The sequence below is a fragment of the Phalaenopsis equestris genome, unplaced genomic scaffold (assembly GCF_001263595.1).
Source record: "Phalaenopsis equestris unplaced genomic scaffold, ASM126359v1 Scaffold000087, whole genome shotgun sequence".
NCBI classification, from domain to species: Eukaryota; Viridiplantae; Streptophyta; class Magnoliopsida; order Asparagales; family Orchidaceae; genus Phalaenopsis; species Phalaenopsis equestris.
The window spans coordinates 439,512-449,815 of NW_018164529.1; positions in this window are offsets into that span (position 1 = coordinate 439,512).

Below are 10,304 nucleotides of genomic sequence, written 5' to 3' on the forward strand. Positions count from 1 at the left end.
TGCAGACTTGAAAGGAGGCCCAATTTTATTTAAATTGAAATAGAGTCAAATACTTGTCAAAGCAGCTTCTAAATTTCCACAGTTAACATGGGTGCTGTGCCATTCCGCACACGCAATGCATGTTGTAATATTCCTTTTGGTAATATAAAGGGTATAAAGGCCATTTCAGTTGAACATGAGATTGCAGTGATTTAAGTCGGTGAGTAGGGTTAGTCATAAACAAAATAGAGATCAACGAAATGAGGCATAAACACAATATAAAGGGTATAAAGGCCATTTCAGTTGAACATGAGATTGCAGTGATTTAAGTCGGTGAGTAGGGTTAGTCATAAACAAAATAGAGATCAACGAAATGAGGCATAAACACAATCTTAGATTAGTGGTTAAAGGCCACAGATTCTATATGACTTACATTTCTATTCAATATATCATCATAGTCCAAAATTTTAAGCTAATAAAAAGATGGCCATTCGAAAGAAGATTGAGTTGAGATGAAAAAGAACCAAAATGTTATCTCCATTATACAAATATAAATATACTTATCGAGGGTGTGAGAGAATTAGGTCATAATCTTTCAGTTGGCATTTAATTTAACAATTGAATAAATAAAATTTTTATGGATATTGTTCTTATATACCATGTCATTCATGTACCTCAAGTGAAAGGATACATCTAAGGATAAGAAACATTAGATTTCTTAACTAGTTAATTTTGAGTATTATTTTCAACATATTCCAAAATCTAATTTGGAATTGTAATAAGAAGGAAGAGGGTTCTAAGATCAAACTTTCTCAGTCCAACTCTATATAATGGGGTGCTTAATTATAAAAGTGATGGAGACTTATCCTCACCTTTATAAAAAAGGGTATTAAATTCACAAGAAAATCTTCTTATAATATTATTATAGTTAGTTTTGAAACTTTTATTAAGATTAACAGCAACTAAAAATCTAACGAATGTCCTTTTATTCCAATCTCATGGCGGCACAACAAATTTAACAAATGGGATTAGAAAGTAACAAAAAGCTTATGTAATATAAGTTTTTGATGGTTGTCCAGTTTGAAGAGGCCATTACAGGGATAAGTTTCAACACGACTAATATTTATGTAAATAGAAACTGGGTTAGGAAGAGGCAGAGATTTAAGCACCTTCAATAATAATAGAGTATATAAAGATTTATATTGGAAAATATATAACATCATAAATATGTTTCTTAAATAAATATAATGGAATTTTCTCATTGATCTAAGGGTTGTGAAATGGGGAGTTATTCAACTTTATAAACCATTTTATAAATGCCTTTCTAGAAGAAAAAAAAAGTTGGGAGATATGAAAGCTAGAATCTGGGACTTTCCCCTCCACTATTTGTTCAATAAAGCATGAGCATATAGATAAATGTATGTAATCTTGGCCTTACAAGGCATGCTCTTGATATATAGAGAATAAATATCTAAATAACATTTGTTCTTAAGGGTGCTAATGATTTTTCAAGCGATACGATTCAATTTCTTAATAATTTTCCCATCATTTAAAAATCTAGAGCATGACCTTCGGGTGAAACATGGATCTAATCTAATAAGAAATAAGGCTCCAAATAAAGTATTTGGTAAGGTGAAGCTTTCTAACCACATAAATCATATTGGCTTCATTTTAGTTTTTTTAGCAAAGTATAATTCTTTAAATATTATCTTTCTAGTAGAGAATGACCCTATGGTAGCTAATAAAGAGTTGATTAGTTTTAAATATATGATATGACCTAAATAGTTATGATAAATTCTTATTAGATAAACAAATACCACACACTGAACTATTGTTCTCAGGATCATTGCGGTGACACAACCTATAGAGAAATGAATTAAGATAGAGAATATTATCCCTTTCAATCTTCCATATGTCAAAATGTTATCTATACAAAATAGGTATGTGATATAGGTGGAGTTGTTAATTTCTAAATAAAATAATAGAAGTCTCCAAAAGTATTTAGAAAGCATTCATAAAAAAATAAAAGATAAAGAGAGGTGAGCATTCCAGTCCAAGTTACTTTATTTAATCTAATTATCAAAAAAGTTGGTTCAAATTTCTTCGGAATCTCAAGAATATGTCTTGCATCATAAATTCAAACCACGACATGGCTTTCAATTGTTGCAGACGAAAGTTTTATGGTTGAAGTACCCTCAAATTTAATTCCAATGAATTAAATTGATTAGCATTAATAATATTTTTGAATTGAGTATTTCCAACAGGGAGGGAAAAACAATTTAAATAAAAAAGAAATAAAAATTAAAAGAAGGTAATGGATTAGATTTAATTTTAATTTGAAAAATTCGATAGTCCTAACTGTTAAAATTTGATTTAAATTAGAGTTTTGATAAAAAGAAAATAGAACAAGATTGAATAGAACTATTATAAACTTGATATATTTTGAGTTTTTTAAGAGAAAACAAATGACTGTTTACCAATATACAACTTATACAATGTATTATTACCTGTAAATGTATGTAAAATACATCCTACAAAGAAAATGAAATAAGGAAAAAAAAGTAAAACAATCCAAATCAAATAGAGTCCATCTGAACCGTGTTTTAGGTCCCAACTCTGAGCCGAAGGCCAAATCAATTCTTAATTAAGCATGAGTTTGGGTTTCGCTATCCTTATTTTTTTACTCGATTGAATTTAAAATAATTGATCTAGAATTGAATCAAATCAAATCAAGTCAGGCTCCAAGCTCTTGTTTCCTTACATTGGCATGGATAAATATGATCCAAACTAATAAATTAAGAAATTTATGGCAGAGAACCTTTCAATATTTGTAACTAGGACTGTAATCGAGCGAAGGCGAGTCTGTGTTTGGCACGGATTGAGCTTGGCTTGGTCATATCATAAGTTGTTCATATTCAGTTCGAGCTTGAGTCAAACTTCACATGTGTTCATATTTGACTGCATAAACTTTCTTAATGTTCATGCTTTCAAAAGAGTATATAAATTTTTATATAAAAATAAAAATTTGATGTGAACTTGTTTTTTCATATAAACTAGTAAAAAAGTTAAAACTTCAAATGAGTTCATTTTCTTATAAAATGTTATTAAAAAATGATTTTACAATTTTAGATTAAGAAATAATTGAATAAATTCCAAATTTGCATATGACTAATTCAAAACTATTGAATTAAATAATATATAAGTTATGAATAAATTTTGTTACAATAAAAAAAAAAACTTAAGTAAGTACTAACAAACTAGCTCATTAAAATTTAAAAAAAGATAAAATTGTATTAAACTTATATGCATTTTGATATTAAACTTTAATATGTTATTATTAAATTTATAAATAAATAAGCTATTTAAATATATTTTATTTGATTAATATATCATATAAGTATAAAGTATTTAACAAACTACTTGTTGAACAACGAACGAGCTTGTTTGCGAACCTCAATAAACAAGCAGGAGAATGCTTAAATTTGGTCCATTTAAGCTTCGAGATTTAAGAAAATGTAGGAACTTGTTTATTTTTTTATTTGAAGAAAAATGATCGAGTAGAAATCATGCCGAGTTTGAGTTATTCATCAAGTACATTGGTACATTTACGACCCTATTTGTAGCTATAGTTATCACAATATGGAGTGTATCCATTTTCTTCTTTATTTACTATTATGTATTAAAGGAGAATTACAGACAACACTTGAAATTTTATTATTTGCAAAACTAGACTTTGTAATTATCTGAACCATATGATTTTACACGTGCCAAAATCAATTCATTGGGAATTTGAGAATAAAAGGTTTGAATTTTATCGTGACATTTTATAGTTGAGTGAGAATTTGAAAATTTGATAAAAATAGAGCGTTACGTATATAATGAACCTAAATTTAAAACAACTTTATCTTTTCGATGTAAATCACAGAAAAATTATTTATACTCATTATTCATTTCCCGTAAATGCTCATGATCTTCGATTTTTTAAAATTAAAGTTTGATTTGACAAGAAACATTTACGCTATTAAATATTTGGGGAATTTATTTCTTGATCATCCGATTTCTATTTCCAATGAATATATGTTGGGTATATATATTTCTCCCGAGGGGCTGGATTTTCGCCAACGTGGAGATTTGTTAGGTATGACTCATATACCATAAATGGAACAGATGCTGGAGCGAAGCGGAGCCCATGAGCGGAGTAGAGCTGAAGAATCTGTCCAATCGGGGGAGTTTCATTATGTGGGTTGGGGGTGCAGGGGCAACAGCCTGCGGTATTGTACAGGGATAATTTAAGTAATTACATATTGTACTATAGGGTTATATATACGTCATGTTTGTAACCCTAGGGGCGTCTCTGAGTGTTTGGAGATTCTGAATCTTGTATTTTATACTATTTTCTGAATATTGAAAATAAAGTTGTCGCTCTGCTCCCGAGGATGTAGATATCTTGCTGAACCTCGTAAATCTCTGTGTGTTCTTCTGGAATTATGTCGATTCTTGTTTTTTTTCGCTCTAATTTCTCAAAAATATATAATCAAAATGATCTTAATAAGATGAATTTGATGATACTTAATAAAATCTTAGCAATTGCGTTTATACAGGTCTGATAAAAAATTTAGAAAATAATTAAAAATTTTATAAGATCAATCGATGGATCAAAAGGTTTGTAGTTGAACCAAACATTTCGATGATTGATCAATCACCCAATTTTGATAATATTAAGATACTATAATATTTTAAAAAAACTAATAATCAACAGAATTCCTCAAAACGATGTACAATTGTGACGAAATTGATACAATTAACAGTAAAATAAGAGCACATGATGATACATTGATTTAAAAATTACGTGTAGAGTGGAAAAAATTGTATGAAAAATCTCAGCTGCAAAACTACACGTAGAGTAGAAAAAAATTCACTGCACATAAAGAAAACTATAAAATGAAGTAGCAGAATTGGCAGCGGCGATTGACTTTGTTTTTGCACCAAGTAACACATGTAGAGCGGCGATTGACTTTGTTTTTGCACCAAGTAACACATGTGGTGAATAATCCCAAGGAGCTTAAAATTTAATCCTTTTTTCTCACTACTCATTCATTGGTGGCCAAAAGTTGTACGTCAAGGCAACCAAACAAAGAGTTTCACATGTGGTTACATTTAGTAGGAATTTTAGGCAAAACAAACTTTTGGCATCAAGGCAAACTATGTGGTCCATGAAAAGTTACAACCACCACATTTAGTGCAATTTTTTTGCCTCTCCATTGCGAAAAAATATTGCATGCCGACTCCAATAAAGTTCTACCATTTGTAAAGTGTCAAGATCCACTAAATAATATTAGGAATAGTCAAAAAGTAGATATTCTGCGCATTATTGAGCCCAGCCAGAAACTAGCTCACCCACATCGCCCTTTCTTTGCTTGTTTATGTGCGCTCCACCATCATATATATATTTTCCCCTCCTGGTTAGGGTGGAGTCGAAGATTCTTTGATCCACTAGGGTTTTCGAGCAAGTTGAATCTATAAGAATGGAAGAAACAAATAAACTTAGAAAGCGAAGAAAAACATAGAGTGCATCCATGTATATGGAAGGATGTGTGGTCGTAGCTATTTTTCAAATGTTTAATCTCTAGGGTTTAGACTGTATTAACCAAGCAATGTATTGCATCATATCTATTTTACCTTTTTTTTTGTTAAATTAAAAGCTTGACACCTAATTAAACTATATGTATTGATGATTTAGCATTGGAAGAGAATTATTTTATCTTGTAGGATTTGTGACGAGCACAACCAGTACAATAATAACATAAAACCGACATAATACCACCATACCATCATACTAATAACCTCACAATACCAATGCATTTATATCACAAAAACACCATAATACAACCACAAAACTGTCATAATATTACCTCAAAACAAGCACAATTCAACTAGAATATCACCAACAATGCAGCACAATACCTCTACATTTTGTGTTATTTTGATGTTAATTAGTGTTATTAGGGTATTATTATGGTATTATGGAGAAACATTTTGTGGTATACCGCCATTTAGTTGGTGTTAGTGGGGTGGTAATGTGGTGTTATTGTGGGGGTAATTTGATGGTATTATTATGTCAATTTGGTGTTATTATCGGGGTATTTTTCTAATATCATGATTGTTAAGTGGTGTTTGGTGGATGTTATTGTGCTAGTTTACTGTTATGTTATTTTGGTTCTAATTTGGTGTTATTATGGTGGTAATATGCTGTTATTTTGTTACTGTGTTGGTATTTTCATGGAGGTATATAGATGATAAATTATTTGTATAAAGGTGTTAGTTTAGTGTTATTATAGTGATATCTCTCTTGCATTCTGGTTTTTATTTGTCTTATTATGGTGATAATTTGGTTGTACTTTGGTAATATTGCGATATTAAATTTATGTAATTATGGATGTATCTTGGTGCTAAATTGGGGGTATTTTGGTCTTCAATTGGTGTTATTAAGGTGTTACCATAGTGGTTTTTTGTTTTTCAAATTAGTGTGAATAAATTGATAATTTTGTATTAACATGGTGTTATTATGTTGTTGAATTGTTCTTTCATGGGGTATTTTAGGATAAATTGGTTGTATTTAGGTCTCATGGAAGTATTTTAGGATAAATTGGTTATATTTAGGTGTTAATTTGAAGTTATTATTGTGGTATCCCATTTATATTTTGGTTATGAGTTAGTGTTTTTAGAGTGATATTTTGGTTGTATTTTGATGGTATATGGCATTAGGTTGATGTTATTATAGATGTATCTTGGTGGTAAATTGGGGGTATTCTGGTCTTGATTTTGTATTATTATTATGTTGTCCTGGTGACAATCTTTTTTCAATTGGTGTGATTAAAGAGATAATTTGGAAGTAATAAGGTGTTAATATATTATTGAACCGGTGTTTTCATAAAGTTATATTACTATAAATTTGTTGTGTTTAGGTGTTATTATGGTGATATCTAAGTTGTATTATGGTTTTAATTTGATGTTATTAAGGTGATAATTTATGTGTAAATGTTGTGGTATTAGATTTGTCATATTATGGATGTCTCTTAGAGGTAAATTGGGAGTATTTTGGTCTTTATAGCATTGCTAATAGAGAAGAACAAGTCAATTGGGATAAGTTTCTCTCATGTGATGTAACTTCCATACATGTAAAGAATGAACTATTAAAGATTTCATACTGAGAGTATTCAATGCCAATTGATGAATTGTTCATCAAATTTTTGTTAATGGACTATTTTTTCTTTCTAGCAATTTTAATGTGCCCAAAGGGTTTTATAGTTTTGTTAAGAAAGTACATTTTTTTTCTTTGTTTAATTGATCTGCTTCCATTTATGACTTTCTCATTGACCAAGTGGATGACTTCGTCAGAAAACTAAGGTGGAATTGTTCACTGAGATCTATAAATGGTTTCATTTTTTTTCTCACGGTTAGAGTCATACATATATCATGTAAAAGTTATTTATTTCTAGTGAAAGCACACAATGAATTAACTCCTACACATATTTAGTCTTATGACCATATGTCCCTAGTTGCTCCTGTTGCACCCAATGCCAGGCCTCGCATGCTGAGGTGATCAACGAATGTGACTGTTCGTTCATAAGGTTTTTGGTCAACTCAACCCTGAATAGGTATGATGCTCATAAGACAAATTTTTTGAAAAAAATTAAATAATGTCCTGTGATTTTAATGATTAATCAATGTAGAATTATGATTCTTTCACAAATTTAAAAGATGAAGAACAAGTCCTTTTTGCTCCTTCAATTGAAGATTGAACCAGTCGAAACGTCTTACTCCATCACATAGGAAACTTATTCCGCAACATACTCACCACTTTCTTTTGGTATGGTTCCATTCATTACAGATGACAACACATTAACAATAGTATGAAGCCATCAAACAACCATTGAAGAAATTCTTCAATTAATGAAAAATCAAAACAAATTTCTTTTTTAATTTCATGAATAAACTAATAATAGAGTCTTCGACTGATATAATACAGTAACCAAGCTCCAAAGAAAAGTTAATGAGATGTAAAATAAAATGATAGTTGTGGAGGTGAACATAAAGAAGAAAGTAACATACCAATCCTCCCTAGGCAGTATAATCCAGAGGATTAAGGCATGCAAAAGTCGAAGGAAAAGACAATTGGGTTCCCTCTTGTTGACCTCACTTTTGGTTGAGGTTTAGTTTTTCCTCTTTAGTAGCCTAAGGTCTAGCCATAGGACTTTCCTGTTGACTATTCTTAGAAAACTAGAAGTGGATCCCTCACCATTAGAAATTCTATACTCCTCTTTGCTCAACTTAAAGTTCCACATATTGGTCATAACCTCTAGCACTTAGTAGGTAGGGTCAATATGGGGGTGCTTAAGGTGACTTCCCATAGGACTGCTTGCTCTTAGGGTTGAATCTAGGTGTTGCATTTGGGAAAGAAGACACTCACTTTCACTCACTTGCACTCAATTGCACTCATTATCAACTATACCCACTCACAACCCTAAACCCAAAATTGTTGACTTTGATCTATTGATCCTTTGGGAGACTCATGTAGATGGTCCCCTAAACCCACTATCCCTAGGGTAGGAATTAGCAAAGACCAGTACATAGAAGACTCAAAATGGGAATCCATTGGTCCATAGTTCATCTTTGGTGGTTAGCTTCCCAATTTTACAAAAAATATCCAACTTGGCCTTTTAGCCCCAAACCTACCCAAATTATCTAAACACCCCCAAATCTCAAATTTGGTCAAAATCCTCAAATCCATCCAAAATATCCAAACTTGTTCAAAAGTCATTTCAAATCTTTTGAAAATGCCCAAGCTACCCAAAATTCCAAATTTACCAAACCCAAAAATTGCCAAAATTACAAAAATGCCATTGGTACCCCAAACCTTCCCAAAGCATCCAAAATAACTCCAAATGTCTAAAAACCCATTTGGATCCCTCAATTGGTCTCATTTTGACCAATTTTACCATTTTTGACCAAAACCCTCAAATTGCCTTTGAGGGCCCAATTTCCCCAAATTTACCTCAAATGTCCATCAAGTTGGTCCTAATTTCCCCCAATTTCAATCCTACACTAAAATTAACCTTCCATGTTACCAATTTAAACCAAATATAAGCTCAATTGGCCCATGCTTTGAGCCCAATTTTGATCGAAGTTAAACCCCCAATTTTGGTCCTATGGCCTAATCCCACCAAATTGAACCTCATGGCCTACTCAATTAGCCTCAATTTAAATCTTAAACTCTTCATAACATTCCTACACATCAAGCTTGACCTTAAATTGGCCATGGTGAGGCCTCAATTTCATTTAATTTCAACTCAAATTCAAAAATCCCCAAATTTGCCTCAAAGTGGCCATGTCTCAAAATTCCACCAAATTGATTGCCTTAGCCCCAAAATTTCCATTCCATTACTTCATGAAAAATCTATTCTTTAGGCGTAACAATATCCAACTTCTTAAGGAGAAGTTCTCTATAAGAGAAGTGGTGCTACAAATGGGTAATCAGCTACAAATTCAAGGAGCTAAACCAAATTTCCAAAATTCTTCAAATTGAACCCCCAATTGAACTCAAATCATTTCAATAATTTACCAAAAATATTCATTACAATAATCTACGCAATGTTGATCTATTAATAATTGGGCTCAAAATCATGGCTAGCCTAACCCAAACCCAAACTTTAGCCATTTTGACCCACATGGACCCCTTCACCAAAAATTGACCTAATCAAGCCAAATTTGCCAACCAAAGACGACCACAGCCACTAATCCATTCCTTTGGACCTGGCTAAACCATACAAAACCCACCAAAGTAAGATATGGACCAATGGGTCCCTAAATTAAAGGATTTATGCCCATTTATGGGCCTTAACCAAAAATCTTCCCCGTCATTACTTGCCATTAAGGGTTAATTATAATTAACCCTCCCATTGGCTCACTTGACATCCTGACCACCTCCCCTGGTGCCCCTGGTGCTATTGGCTGGCCTAGTAGCCAAAAAACACCAAAATAAAAAGACCCAAGCTCAAATTAGAACCCAAACTCAACCATCTAAGCTGGTCAATTCCAATTGGCTTTAGCACTTCAAAACCCTCGACCTAAGCAATATTTTCCACCCCCCAATTGGCCCTGACAGCCAGCCTAAGCTATTTATATTTAAACCTCACCTCCATGGCCAAGTGAGGAGAGCTGAAAATTTTCTAAGGAAACTCTGTCAAATTGCTTCCAGAGACTCCCTAGGACCCCCTCAGTTCAAGCCCACCTTTTCCCCCTTTGGTTCCCTCTATGAGAGTTCA